The sequence below is a fragment of the Neolamprologus multifasciatus genome, chromosome 2, assembly GCF_963576455.1.
Source record: "Neolamprologus multifasciatus chromosome 2, fNeoMul1.2, whole genome shotgun sequence".
Lineage (NCBI taxonomy): Eukaryota > Metazoa > Chordata > Actinopteri > Cichliformes > Cichlidae > Neolamprologus > Neolamprologus multifasciatus.
Window position 1 is genome coordinate 17116348 of NC_140440.1, and position 14815 is coordinate 17131162.

The 14815-nt window shown below is 42.1% G+C and overlaps 1 long non-coding RNA gene across 1 annotated transcript; it reads right to left on the bottom strand.

Annotated features, from left to right (window-relative positions):
- Window positions 1–7789: 7789 nt before the first annotated feature.
- LOC146524160 (uncharacterized) lies at window positions 7790–8972 on the bottom strand. The gene is made up of 2 exons (XR_014869008.1): window positions 8066–8972; window positions 7790–8035 (listed from the first exon to the last, which is right to left on the bottom strand). It is a non-coding gene; the product is annotated as an uncharacterized LOC146524160 (long non-coding RNA).
- Between the last annotated feature and the right edge of the window lie 5843 nt (window positions 8973–14815).

Here is a 14815-nt window from a genome sequence, read left to right on the forward strand (position 1 = left end):
AACGTTCTGTCCACTGTACTTAAATCACATCGTACGTAACTTTCTTAGCCCCTATATCCCCCTGTGGTGCCTTCTGTTGTGCGCACTGTGGTTTCATGTTCATCTGTTTCTATGTTTACGCCACTGCACTGTTTAGCTGTCTTAAGACCTACTTTACAAAACTTACTGAACAAACTGAGCATTCTGCAAAAGCAAGTTTTGGCTCAAGTCAACCAGCTGAACAAGTATTTAAAGCTCAAACACCCCCGAGGGCTTCAGCCTTAAGTCCTCGTCTTCAGTGTAAAAGAGTTTTTCTAAGGATTAGGGGCGGGAAGACTCCAAACTAGTGTCAGATTAGTCTGGTGGGATTACTGACATTGCAAGTTTGTTGAAGATGCATCATAATTTGCATTTTTAATGCTTTTCAGCTACGCTGTAAATGTCCATTTAGCTTGGTCTTGGCTTGTGAAATGAAAATATGATGGATGCAAGATGAAACGTTTGTTTATAATACTAACATTCGTTTTGTATTCTGAGACGTGCTAACACAATAGTGCTTTGTTTCAAAGTAATCACCCAGATGGGCTGAAACTGAAATGCCCTGTTTAGGAAAGCACGTGTGGTGTCTGAGGGATGGGCAGAGAAGAATGAAAGAATACCTGGCTGACTAACAATGGATAAACTTAGGCTTCGCAAACAAGGCTTCAATCCCCCTTGGCTTACTCTGTAGACCATGTGTTTGATGGAACTGGAAGCTGCGACTCCATTGTCCTGCTGCTTTAAAAACAGAGAAAGAGCATGCACGTGTGTGTGTGTGTGTGTGTTTGTGTCAGTGAGTACATGCATGTGAGCCCCTCAGGACCTAATGAGAGTGGCTGTCACTGGAAAGAAGCCAGGATGAGCACACATACACACACACACACGCACACACACACACACACGCACACACACACGCACACACAAAGGTGTTCTTTTTCCCCGTGCTCAATCACTTGCAATTGTGTGTGTGTGTGTGTGTGTGTCCAGCTTATTGTCCATCTGTGGAAACTTGGTAACTGTCAGTTTTCTCTTCTCACAAACAATCTGTGTTGGTTTGTTCAGTAACACTTTACCGTTCTTTGGCCCTTCCAGGTTACATATATATATTTCAGTTCTGTCCCTGCTGACTTAATGTGCGGCAATATTGACTTTAAAGAGGCACAGCTTTATTTTGCACAGAATCACTACAGAACTTTCATTCTTGAATTTGCCTTGAGACAATCTGGAAAGCTAATCTTAGATATAAAGCAACTCCATATAAAGCCAAGCCTTGACTGGGTGTGACTGGGGTTATGAATATAAATATTTAATGAACAACCAAGGTGGGAGAAAAAAGTGAAATGGGAGGAAGTTGTCAGGAAGGAGCACAAAGAGAAAGGGAAAGATCCAAGATTAGGAGCAAACCAGACAGGCAGAACGAGAGAGGCGAGGGGGAGGAGACTGTTCACAGACAGGTAGGTAGAAATCAATTAAACTGTAAAGTGACTACCATCCCGACCTATGCTGAGATTGAATTCTATAAGAAAGTGCCAGCAATGTCCCACCAACAACCCAGTGGATAGGTACAAAAAAACAAAACGAAAAAGGAGGACAGTAATGGTGGAGAAACCCCCGTGGAGCAGGGGAAGGGATAGCAGCAGAAACTTTGAAGCTTCTCTTGTTGAACCCCAACAACCAATGATGGCTACAAACTAGAAGTATCAAAAAGTGAAGGTAAAGACATCAAAACTGGACAATGTCACCAAAACACTGTGGATGGATACATACAAGCAAAAACTGCCATCCATGGTTTTCCCTCCTTTAGGAAGGAGTTGCTTTAAATGCTGGTTTTAAGTGTATATTTCTTTTAGACTAAAAGTCATGTTTCCTCCTGTTAAAATGTAGTTTTTCCTTCTCACTGTCACCAAGTGTTCGCTCAAAGGGGTTTTTTTTATTGCTGGGGTTTCTCTGTGTTATTGTACGTTTTCTACATTATAAATTTAAGCACCTTGAGGCAAATGTTGTTGTGATTTGGATGCATAGTTTTCATGAAGAAATCAGTGGAGTCATCCATATACTAAATAAATATATTTACCTAAATAAATATTGTCATTGTTCCTACAGGTTATTGATCTTAATACATTTAATGAAATATTTGATTCATTTTGCTGTTCCTGGAAAGTACATCTTAACAGATTTTGATAGCTACTGTCGGACTTATTTAAATATTTTTATTATTATGAAGCAATTTACAAAGAAAATTGTGGTCTTGTCACTTTCTTTAGAACTTTTTTTAAAATATCTCACAAACTGATACTGAACTGATGCTCTCTGATTGTGCCACATGTGGGAACGAGTGTGTTTTTTAAAAACAGATTTGAATTCAGAGGCTAGCTAGTCAAACAGCAAACAGCCACTTACTGCTAAAGACACAGACAGTAAAAGTGGACAGCATACCCTCGGTTTCGTAACATAAAACTCATTGTTGTTGCCATGAGCAGCACAAATGTGGTCCCCTTGAACTGATTTTTAGTTTTAGTGTTGTTATCAATTCACTAGTTAGCAAACAAAAACAATGCAAGTCTTTTAGCCACAACCAACATTATGACATCCTTTTTCATACTGATAGACGATGGCGCTACACATGTTTTCAAAACTTTAGACACTTAGTTGATAAATCCAGTTTTTGAGAGCAGAACTCAAGCGCCTTGAGGCGACATTTGTTGTGATTTGGTGCTATATAAATAAAATTGAATTGAACTCGATGGTGTAAATTAGCCTTTATATATGTAGTGTTTCATGTCCCCATTAAATCACAAGCAAAATATTGGACAGAAGTTTTCTTTGTGAACTGAGATTGTCTTAGAGGGAATAATTGTGTATGATGGACCACAAGCTCTCTGAAAATGGTGTGTGTGTGTGTGTGTGTGTGTGTGTGTGTGTGTGCGTGTGCGTGTGCGTGTGTGTGTGTGTGTGTGTGTGTGTGTGGACTATGTCACAGTTCGGGGGTGTGCATGTCGAGGTGTTTCGCTGTGGGTTTGAAGTTTCTCGGCTGAAATTTCCAAACTTCCAGAGCTTTTCCCCAGACATCAGAAATTCAAAGAGGAGCTCTTTGAAAGAACTAAAGTCTTTAGAAATGTCTTCAGGGAATGATTGTGAATAGTGCACTTGTGTGTATCTGTGAGAGACACAGACAGAAGGGAAATAAAGTGAAAAGAAGTCCCTTGGTATCAAACACTTCTGCGAGTGGCACAGTTCACACAGATATGATGAAGTATTCATTTGATAAGGATTTGCAAAAGGCAGATCAAGAGCTGCCTTATATTCACTTCTTCATATGTGTAAGGGGAGTGCATCAGGATGCCAAAGGATGGAGGAAAAGGTAAAAAAAAAAAAGAAAGTGACACCTGTTTAGTTCATAGATACAAAGAAGGAGGGAGGTGCTGCCTGGCTCTGATGGGTAATCCAACAGGTGCTACAGTGAGGCAGGCAGGAGTAAAGAAACAAGAAAAATCCATCTGCAAGAATAACCGTAGAAAACAACAAAGGCATTTCGTATTTAGGTAATTCTTTGACTGATATAGGAAGAAAATTTTCAAAATAATGTTTTATATGGTTTTAGATGGTGTCCTAATGCAGCCTCAAAGCAGTTCTTAAAATAGTCTTTTTTTCTTTCTTTTTTTTTATTTGTGTTTACCACTTTATAGCATCACCTCTTCATTTAACACCAGCCCCTAAAAAACATCTGGGAGCTGAGGAGACCAGCTGCTGGACACAGATGGCCCCGTCCCTCTCTGAGCCTGGTTCTGCTGGAGGTTTCTTCCTGTTAAAACTGAGTTTTTCTTTCCTACATTTGCCAAGGGCTTACTCATAGGAGGTCGTTGTTGGGTTTAGAGATGGCACGATACCACTTTTTTATGTCCGATACCGATACCGATATCATAAATTTGGATATCTGCCGATACCGATATGAATCCGATACAGTGTGTTTTTTAATCAATAAAACGTTTTTTTTAATATCTTGCTGCATTTTGTATAAGTTTAAACTCAAGTTTAAATAAATAACAACACTAAAGCTATTCTGTTATACCTGTATGTAAAAAATACAACAAAATATTTCATAGTTCAGCAACACTGATCAATCTAATAAACGTAAACCTGCTCCATCCTCCCTATTCTGGTATTTTAAAGAGTACTTAGCAGAAATATTAAGCAACCTAACTAATAGGGTTGCAAACTCCCAGCAAAAAAAAAAATAGGGAACCACCCATCACCCTCCAGCTCATGATGCTTAATCGATGTAATCAAATTTAATTTGATGCAGGGGGAAAAATGCACAGAAAGAAATTATTTTTCAAGAATAATTAAATAGATTCAACATCTTTCTTCAACAGAATTGCAGACTGCACAGATGGTATCTTCCCAAAGGAAAAAGTAGTATAGCTTACTAGGGTATATTAGACTTAACAGTTACTATATACAGTAATGGACTTCTATATATTTTACATCAGATTAAAACTTTGGGTGTAAGAGTCAGATAATTATTTATTAAAAGCTAGACATTTTAAATGAGAACAAGAAAGAAAAGTATGTCTTTGTGCCCCCTTTTCCCTGTTCATGCCCTATCGGCCCCCCTGGCTAAACTTTGCTAGATCCGCCCCTGCACAGTTACCAGCCGTCAGCTGCATAGAAAAAGATCCTGGTCTAGAAAGTAATATTAAATAAATTCTAACAACACCTTATCAAGCTTAATAGTGCTGCTGTTGTTCAGCCGCTGGTTTCCTCTTTCTGGTGAGAAGTGGGCCAAAAACAAAGAAGAGAGACAGACTCGCGACAGAAAAGCCGAGTGCTAAGGTTATGAGCCGGGTTACGCAGTGTAGCAAGCTTTGTGAGGTGCTTTTTTGATATTTAATGGATCGGATTACATTTTTTATTTCTCGCCGATATCCGATCCAGTAATTTGGGTCAGTATCGGACCGATACCGATACGTAATATCGGATCGGTCCATCTCTAGTTGGGTTTCTCCCAAATAGTGCTAGATCTTTACCTCAGAGTAAAAAGCAGCTTGAGGTCAGTGTTGTGAGTTGATACTATAAGAAAAAAAGAAAAAATGAATTGAAATGTAAGCAAAAGTACCAGCCCTGATTTTACATAAATAGCTTGTTGTGTTTACCAGTATTGTTATTGAATCATCTTGGGAAAACGGTGGCTTCATGTCAGATGTGACCTTAGCATGATTTAGCATTATTTAACATGTTTTAGTAATCTTGGTTGGGTTTCTGTGTGCATGACGATGGAATGATTATTAAGAAAGGTACAATGACCTTAACCAGTTTTTATCTAACCCTGCCTCACACTCCGTGCCTGTTAATTTGAAATCTGCAGCCTCCTTAGAAACAAACGATATGCACACACACACACTAGGACCGGCAGCATTGATTTGCTCTGTTGCTCTGGTCCTGTTTGCAATTCAGTGCCTTGATTTGTGCTTGTGGGAACACTAAGTCAGAAGAGATGTTCATTTGATTTAGCCACTGGCTTTTGTAGCAACAGGGGAACGGCACCGGAAGCAAGGTGGCATCAGTCTTTATCTTAACAGCAAATTAGATATCCAGTTGATATTATGGCTGTTCCTGCAGCTCTGTGTCTCTTTTCCTCTAACTGTCTCCCTCACCTTCTAGAGCTTTCTAAGACATACGACCGTCTTTATTTCTCTTGGGTCATTTTGTCCTCCTGGTCATTTATCTGTCTCCATTTTTGGTTTCAAAGCTGCAGCCTGGATCACACACATACAAACACACAGAGAGATGTGCACACATCTGTGTGAGAGCACACATTTCATCTTTGTGCTGATCCTTTTCACAGAAAAAGAGACGGGTCCTGCGACTGTGCGCACTGTATCATTTTGTGAAATAGTTGTTGCTAACTTCTCCACCTGTGGCTCGCTCTCTCTTTGAACCTCTCTCCAACACTTGCGTGGTTCATCAACCTCCTACTGGAAGCACTTTGTATTTGAATTTCACTTTCAACCTTGGGTTCAGGTTATTCTCTTCAACTTCACTCACTCATTCATTGCCCATCCCTTTGCTTTGTACAGGGCACCTGCAGGTTTTATAACTTTGTAAAGAGGCTTTTGTAACAATCCTGGTAATTTAGAAGCAACTTAAAGAAACAAAATATTCATTGAGAGGTTAAGCTGGAGGATTCTGAACTCTAATTTGCACGTATATAAAAAACAAAACAGGACATAAAATCCAGTTGTACGGTTTTAAAAGTAAACACAATGAAACTCATTTCAAAATCCACTTATTTCCAGTATGCCAACATTCAGCTCAGTTTAATTAACCTTGGGATCACACTGTTTTCTCACCAGATGAAAAACTCTCAGCCTGTATTTCAACTTGAAGCTTTTGTTCAATCAAAAGAGTGTTATCACCAGAATCTTCTAACAGAAGGTACATTTTAGCACCCCTTTGCTCACTGCTTTGGTTTTATAGCATGACACTTTGCTATTATGGTATGCAGTTATGCTCACAGCTCTCATCAGCTCTGTCTCTAGATGCAGGCAAGAACACTTAGGCTGCATACAGTGTGTTTGTCTATTCCTCTCACACAGCACAATGTACACCGTTCAACTGTGGCAACATATCACAGCAGAGCAGTCAGATGAGATGGACATTCATCAGTGAGGAATGGCAATGAACAGGCAGGTATTAGACCATTAAAGCTAAACTTGTTAGGATCATCAGCTAAGGCAATCTTCTTCATACTGCAAGTGGCAAGTTTATGCTTATAGTAATTAGCTGCTCCCAATTGCTAGCATTGTTTTGGCAATAATAGCATTATGTAATTATGCAGGTTTATAGCATTTCAACCTAAAGGAAAATTGGTTATTGATTCCTCAGCATGTGCATTAGTCACGTGAACCTATTTTTGTAAAACTGAGGATAATCCATGTTTGTTAAATGTGTTTGGTTGCTTCAGTACTTAATGTTTGAAATTTGTTGTTGCTATAGATCCTGTTTTCAACAATATATTTGAGCCACATTTCACCCAAAATTCAATTCAATTTCATTGACTTGAAGTAACAAGAGTTGCTTCAGGCCCTTTGTATTATTCCTACAATAATACAAAGAAAACGACAACATTCACACAACCTCCTATTGGGAAGTACTTAGCGACAGTGGGAAGGAAAAACTCCCTTGCAACAGGAAGAAACCTCCGGCAGAACCAGGCTCAGGGAGGGGCGGGGCCATCTGAAGACACTGGTTAGGGGTGAGGGGAAACAGAAGAGAGCAACATGACAAAAGCCAAACTATAAGACAGAGAGATAGAGTTTAATAATAATAATAACTGCTTATGATTAACCTCCTAAGACCCAAACTCTTCCACAGCAGCATTTTTTATTTCTCTTTGCTATTTGGGCTGATTGGGACCTGATGAATGTAAAAACAAAGAATTACCAGATATTTATTTTACCTGATTTTTGTTTTTAAGAACAATAAGAGCCACATATGAGGATATTCGTTTAAAATTTTGATAGAACAGTAGCAGTATAATGTCCTCGTAAGTGGATATTAGGCCCTTGTAGAGCAAAATTGAGTATTTTGGTCTAAATAACCCAAAATGTGATGTCCACATATGTGGACGCCAGGTCCTAGGAGGTTAAAGTCAAGTCAAATTTATTTATAAGAGAGTGAATACTTTATGTTCTGTGCATCACGGCAGCCTGGGTGTAGTAAGGAAGGATTCAGGGTCACCTGATACAGCCCTAATTATATCCTTTATCAGTATTACCGCGGAAGCACTAGCTGGTAGTCGGGCCGTACGCGTGTCTTAGTGCAGTTGAACACAATCCACAAAGTCCGCTTGTAGTCGAAAAACAAACAGGCAAACATTTATTTCCACAGTGATCCACAAATACAGTGATCCATTTGAATGTTCATGTACACTACAAACACGGTAAGAAACTGTTTTTCTCCACAGCTAGTTAAAGCCCCCGTTGCTCCACACTGTCCGTCGCAAAAAACGCTCCCCCTGTGCACAGTTACCGTGTGTTAAAGGAACAGTATGTAAAAATTAAATAAGGCAAGAAAAAATACAATTTAACTGTAAATCTCACACTAAACAAATTATAAAGTAAAAACTGAAATTCCCCATTATCTTACACTTATCCTTATCCAAAATGATTCAAACTATTAACAAATATACACTCTGTGCAATCTGAGTAAACTAAGAGATGATTATACCTTTATCCTATACATTCCAGGCCCCTAATTGTTCTATAAACTTATAAACAATTATTAACAATTTGGCACAATGATCAAGTTCAACAACATAGATATTCAGTCCTTAGAACATAATTTCTTCTTTCTTTTGATGTCAGAGGTCACCAGTACATGACATACCGTGGAAGTCCAGCCTTTACCACTGACTCATACTGCTTCTAGGAGCAGACAGACCTTAGTGATTGGTCTATCCAGTTCACTGGTCTTGGTCTTCACACGAACCCTGCGAACAAGGCCATGTTTATCCGGCATGGCTTGAGTGACTCTACCAATGAGCCAAGAGTTTCTCGGTGCTGTTTCGTCCATGAGCAAAACAATGTCTCCAGGCACAAAGTTCCTAGACACCCGTGTCCACTTCTGCCGTGTCTGAAGCTGAGGCAAATACTCTCTCACCCAGCGCTTCCAGAAAAGGTCTGCCATATATTGAACTTGCCTCCATCTTCGGCGGGCATAGATGTCCTCTCTTTGGAACAGTCCTGGGGGAAGAGATGGCCTTGCTTTTAAGAGCAGGAGATGATTTGGAGTGAGTGCTTCCAAGTCATTAGGGTCATTGGAGGGTGTAGTAATAGGCCGACTGTTGAGGATTGCTTCGGTTTCACAAAGAAATGTCTGAAGTTCTCTCCTCATCCAGACTCTGAGTTTTAAGGGTGGCACCAAGGATTTTTCTGACCGATTTAATCAAACGTTCCCATGTCGTGCCAAACTAGGTATCCCCGACAGAATTTGTTTCCCCTGCGTCGGGAGCACACGCTGGACTGTCCAAATCACGGACAAACAGTATCCCACATTGTTGATTTTTAGTTTACAAACACTTCTTATAATGACTAACTACTCCTGACATTTTTGAGATGTTAGCTCTTTATACAACGAAGTTATAGTGGGATACAAATAATATCAGGCTGATCCTGCCACAATTTGTTCCCCCTGTGTAAATCACGGACAAACAGTATCCAGCATTGCTGATTTTTCGTTCACAAAGACTTCTTATTATGACGCATTACTCCTGAAACTTTGGAGGATTTAGCTCTTTATATAGTAAAGTTACAGGAGAATAAAAATAGTTATCAGCCAAAATGTTAATGGTTTATTAAAATAATCCCACCTGACACCCGTGAGCAATAAATATATAATTTTCTGTTGTAACCCTCAAACTGAATGGTAATGTAACGATACTAATTTTTCACAAAATGAAAACATCAGTACTTCTTGCGTGCTCCCAGCACAGGGGAAACAAATTCTGTCGGGGATACCTACTTTGGCACAACACCCATACCCCTCCATGGTGAGAAGCAGCTGGAGTGTTAAAGATCCACTTAATGCCCTTTTGCGTCAACGTGCTTTCTATTTTACCAGTGTTCCACTCTTGAATAGCCTTCCTTAGTTCTCGTTCTGCACCAACAAAATTGGTCCCGTTATCTGAGCGCAGCTCTACCACTTGTCCTCTTCTTGCGATAAATCTGCGAAGAGCATTGATGAAAGAGTCAGTATCCAAAGATGCTGCTACCTCTAAGTGTACAGCTCGAATGGCCAAACAAGTGAAGATTACACCATATCTCTTCACAGTGCTTCTTCCACATTTGACCTCAAAGGGCCCAAAATAGTCTACCCCTGTCCTCGTGAATGGCGGTTGGTCAGGTGTAACTCTGTTTTGTGGCAAGTCAGCCATCTGTTGTTGCCCAACGATGCCATGCAGTCGTCGACACACAGTGCATTTGGAAAGAACCTTCCTGATAGCACTGTTGGCTCCGGGAATCCAGAACCTTTGCCGTAGCTTGGACAGGACATGGTTGCGTCCGCTGTGACCCACCTCCTTGTGTATTTCTTGTAGAATGAGCTCAGACACCCTTGAGCTCTTGTCCAGAATGACGGGGTGTTTGAACTCTTCTGGCAAGGCTGAACGACTGAGCCTTCCCCCAACTCTCAAGATCCCATCCTGAAGAAGCGGATTGAGCTTGTATATGTGGCTGCTCCCTTTAACAGGCTCACCCCTTAGTAGGGCATTGATTTCTTCTTGAAATTTTTGTCTTTGGCAGTGGCTTATAATCTCAAGTTCAGCTTCTTTTAAGTCATCCACTGTGAGGTTTTCTTTGCGGTGGCTTAACCTGATGTTTGTCAGGCTTTGACTTAGCTGTCTCTGTGCTTTACTGATGTCTCGTGCAGTGTCAGCAGTCTGTTCTAGCCGTTCTTTGGCTCGAACCAGCAGGATGTTCTTTACCTTAAGGATCCATGCCACAGCTTTCTTAAGGCGTATCCATGAGGAGTAGTGTTCTATCAACTGCTGCAGTACATCCGATCCTTTATTTGTTGCGAAGGTGCTAATGGACACATTCCTTTTGATCTCTGGGTCTGCTGGGTTAAGAGCTTCTAGATTATCAAGATTCTTTGGCCAACTGTTGTTTGGTGCCGTGAGAAAGTCTGGTCCAGAAATCCAGACATGGTTCTGTAGGAAAAGGCCTACGCTCTGTCCTCTTGAGACACAATCAGCCGGATTGAGACGTGAGTAAATGTGTCGCCATTGAGAAGCCACGGACACTTTTAGGATTTGAGAGACGCGGTTGGCGACAAAGGTGCGGAACCTTGTTGTCTCGTTGTTTATGTACTTTAGCACCGCTGTACTATCAGTCCAAAACACCGACTCTGCAAGCTGTATTTGTAGCTCTTTCCTTAACATCCTGTCCATTCGTCCTGCCATAGCTGCTGCTGTTAATTCCAGACGTGGAATGGTGGTGTGTTTGAGTGGCGCAACTCTTGCCTTCCCCATAACAAAGGAACAATGGACTTGACCATTCCAGCTTCTCTGCACCAGATAGGTTACAGTACCATAAGCCTCCTCACTAGCATCACAGAAATGATGAAGCTGAGCAAATGAAGTGCCTCCAAAATGTGCTGGCTTGAAAGATCACTCAACTTCAAATCCCCGGAGTAACTCCAAATCGTTAAGCCATTCATTCCACTGCTGAGCAAGATGTTCTGGAATGATGCTATCCCAGCTAATCTTTAGCCTACAGCACTCTTGCGAAATCCTTTTAGCCGGCAGAACCACTGGCGCCAAGATGCCTAGTGGGTCGTAGATGGAACTTGCAGTAGAAAGAATGTTCCTCCTTGTGGGCCTTTTCTCTTGAATGACAATTCGGAATTTGAAGCTATCAGACTGGACACACCACTGTACTCCCAGTGCTCTCTCCATGGGCAGTGCATCCTGATCCAAGTCCAGATCTTTAACTTCCTTTGCCCTTTCAGTATCAGGAATGGATGCCAGCACCACGCGGCTGTTGCTTATCCATTTCATCAACCTGAATCCTCCTGTTTGACAGGCCGCTTTCACATTGTGGAAAAGCAACACAGCTTCATCCTCAGAGCCAACTGACTTCAGGCAGTCGTCCACGTAAAAGTTCTGCAGTATGGTTTCAATAGCTGTACTGTCAAACTGGTCCCTGTTGTCCTCAGCACACCGTCTCAGAGCATAGCTGGCACAGCTTGGTGATGACGTTGCGCCAAATAGGTGCACAACCATCCTGTACGCCACCAGAGCTTGGTTAATGTCTCCATTTGGCCACCATAAGAACCTTAAGAGGTCTGTGTCTTCTGGTGGAACCTTTACCTGGTGGAACATGGCTTCCACATCGGCCATGACAGCTACAGGTTCTTGGCGAAATCTTGTGAGAACTCCAATTAGAGTACTGGTAAGGTTCGGCCCTTGAAGAAGTTGCCCATTCAACGTGAACCCCTGATAGGCAGCTCCACAGTCGAATACAACACGCATTTTGTGCTTTTTGGGATGGTACACTCCATGGTGTGGGATGTACCAAACCTTTCCATCACTGCGCTTGAGGTCATTGTCAGGGACCTTCGTGGCATAGCCCTTGGAGATCAGATCATTCATGAAAGCAATATAGTCCTCACAAAATGTGGGGTTTTCCAGAAGCTTCTTCTTCAAATTTAAGGCACGCTGTTCTGCTAGCACTCGGTTGTTGGGCATTTGAATCCTTTTGTTCTTAAGAGGTAGACCAATGCAGTAATGTCCATTAACCAGCCTGGCAGAATGTGTTACACTGTCCATGAATTGGAGATCTTCCCTAGACATTTCCAGTTGCTCTTCCTGGTTGCATTCAGGAAAGTCATATTTGAGCTGCTGTTTCCACAGGTCATCCAGTTTGGCCACAGATATTCGATTTGATGTGATAGTTACTGTTTTGCTCCGCGCAGCTCTGCGATTGCCATCCCGCAGCGGTCCATTCACTGTCCAGCCAAGGCTTGTTTTTACTGCATAGGGTCCGTCGTCTATGCTGTGAATGACTTCCTCTGGCTCCATAGCCCTTGGTACATTAGTTCCGATTAGCAGACCTATTTCTGCATTGATGTAGGGTATTTGCACCCGCTTTAGATAAGGCCATTTGTCCACGTCTGCCTGCAGTGGAATGTTCCTTTTGTCAGCTGGGATTGCCTTCTGAGAAAACACCTCCTGCAGCTCGATGAAGTTGCAATTTTCTAGGCTGCTAACCTCTAGGCCTGTAACAAGATGACTGCTGACCGTTTTCTGTTGCCCCATATTGTCAACACTATGTCCATTTTCTTTCCACTGAGATTGAGCTCATTCATTAGCCTCTCAGTACAAAACATTGCAGTGCTGCCTGGGTCTAAGAAAGCATACGTGATAGCCGCCTTGTCGCCTTTCTTTGCCTTAACTTGGACTGGATCCCACAGCTGGTGAGGAATAGTGCCAATGCGCTGAGGGCTACCACCATCTTCTGCCCTTTATTGGAGGCCAGCCTAGAGCCTTGTTTATGTATGCCACAGAAATGCTGTATTCGTTGCCAAAGTGCTCTTTCAGGAGCCTTTTTGCTTCACAGTAGCCCTTTTCTGGATCCATGTGCAGACAACTGCGTATTAGCTCCCTGGGCTGTTCAGAAGTGTATTGCTTCAAGAAGCAAAGACGATCCTTTCTGCTTTCTGTTTTACACTCCACTCCATGCTCAAAGGCTCTGATAAACAGTCTATATTCCAACGGATCCCCACTAAAGATGGAAATGTTCTGAGGAGGTAGAGTAGAAAGTCTTTGTTGCGTTGCAAGGACTTCTGCAATGTCGTTCTGCCTTTGCATGACAGCTAACAACGTCTTCTATGCCCGCTGAGTGAGAAGAACTGTTGCCTGAAAAACAATGGCTGCTCTTTCTGATGACTGGCTGATTGACCTGTACAGTGTTAGCTGAATGAGGCTGGATGGTGGGCATCCTGTTTTGCTCACCACCACAATCCTCAATAGTCACTCTGTGATGATCAGTCTGTACCCCAGCTGGCTGCATTTGGACGAAAGATAATTTGTCATCCCTATGCGACACATCTGATCCCTCAAACCTCTGCAAAACCTTAAGTTTAGCATCAGTTGCTGCTAAAGCAGTTCGCAATTCAAGCTCTTCCTTCTCAGCCTTGAGTTTAGTTTCTTGCTCTTCCAAAGCTCGCCGTTGCTTTAAAGCTGCTGCCTGTGCCAAGAGTGTAGCTTTCTCCAATTCTGCCTTCAAGCGAGCTGAAGATGCTGAATATTGGCCAGTGCTGCTTTTGGACATTCTAGACCTCCTAGATGCTGCTACGGATATGCTGTCAGTGGGCTGAACACTCTCATCCGCCATTTTTGCTTCCTTCGTACGTTGATGGACTTCCTCTATCCAAGCATCCACGTTGTCAACAAAGCGTCTCATTGCATCTGCTTTGGGCTCAAACCAATGCTGCTGATCATTATCCATGTCCTCTCTTGACACAGCTTGCTGAAATAGCCCCTTTACAGATGTATTCAGTTCACAAAACTCTCCAAAGATGTGATTAAATTCTGTAGACAACTTGGTTTCAACTATTTCCACATTGCCATCATCCTCCATTAACTGCAGCATCTCATTGTTTTTCTCTGTTAGCTGACCCAGCTTAGCCTTTCTTGAGCCTATTTTCCTTTGTAATGCATCCTCCATCACCTTAGCTGTAGGCTTCACCTTCCGCTTTCCCACTGTTGCTGAATCTTTATCATCTTCCATGATTCTCCCATTAGTTTGTTCCACTTAGCTGGGAGCTCAATACAGCTAACCGCCCCAATAGCCTCAGGAAACACACAAAGGGTAGCTATTCACGTGTAGTAAGCTAGTCGTTAGCGGGTCGTTCGCTGCTAATTAGCATAACACTGTGTTGCTAATATGTCACGTTTCACTCCCCAATCTCCTCCGTATCCACGAGTAACTACACTTACTTTCTGTGCTGAAGGGCTGACTGGCGAATCCTCTCCTCGTATTCCATGTCCATGAGTTGCAGTTATTTCCAATCCAAAGACTGCGGCCGCGAGGAGACAGTTTCTTACGAATATTACCGCGGAAGCACTAGCTGGTAGTCGGGCCGTACGCGTGTCTTAGTGCAGTTGAACACAATCCACAAAGTCCGCTTGTAGTCCGAAAAACAAACAAGGCAAACATTTATTCCACAGTGATCCACAATACAGTGATCCATTTGAATGTTCATGTACACTACAAACACGGTAAGAAACTGTTTT